Source organism: Silurus meridionalis, chromosome 14 (genome assembly GCF_014805685.1).
Source record: "Silurus meridionalis isolate SWU-2019-XX chromosome 14, ASM1480568v1, whole genome shotgun sequence".
NCBI classification, from domain to species: Eukaryota; Metazoa; Chordata; class Actinopteri; order Siluriformes; family Siluridae; genus Silurus; species Silurus meridionalis.
In genome coordinates, this window is record NC_060897.1 from 2,994,260 (window position 1) to 2,995,169 (window position 910).

The following is a 910-nucleotide window of genomic DNA, read 5'->3' on the forward strand; positions in this document are numbered from 1 at the left end:
TATCCCAGAATCGCTTGATCCCAAAGTGTGCCCTCGCTCTGGAGCAGCTTCGGTAAATATTAGTGAAGAGAAAAAGAAAAGTCGTCCATCATCCCTCTAAACACTACAGTCTGCCCCACACACTACACATATCATACACACACACACACCGACACAGACAAACACACAAAAAGGTTACGGGGGGGGGGGAATAAAAAGGTACCTTTCGATTAACTAGACGTCCTATTTACATAACAGAATCTCACTAAGCCCCGCCCCCTTTTCCTCAACTGTCTGTAATTCCTACGAGCTCCACCCAACAATTTCAGCCTCAAAAAAAAAAAAAAAAACGTTTTTTAAATTCTGCTTTAAGGGCAGGAGATGATTTCATCTCTCTCAAAGGTCATTGTATTTCAATCTCCAATCCCTGGACCATAAATGTTTAAACCATCCGAAGAAACACCCCACACACACACACAAAATCAACATGCTCTAGTCCTCTAACACAAACGTGGACACCCACGTGAAATCCCAAACCCCACACACGTCCATGTGATAAGAGATGAGAATGAGAAAAAGAGATATTTTGTGATTGCAGCAACATGAAGTTCACAGCTTCTGGGAATGCAAAAGGGTGGGGTGGGGGGCAAGGGGGGGGATTTTAACAAAGGCGGCGAAGAATCCTGGTGCGATCGCGATCCGATCGCCGTGTTCACGCGCCGCCAAAAAAACAAACCGACAAAAACGCTGGTTATTCCAAACGACAGAACAGATCTAAAGTCTAAAAAAAAAAAAAAAAGTAGAAGTTAAGAACAATTCACTGATTAGAGAAAGAAAGAAAAATAAACGGACTATTCCACGTTCTCACTCAGTCATGATTTATCATTAAGAAAATTTCTCCCAAACTTGAACTCCCATGAACACGGGCAGC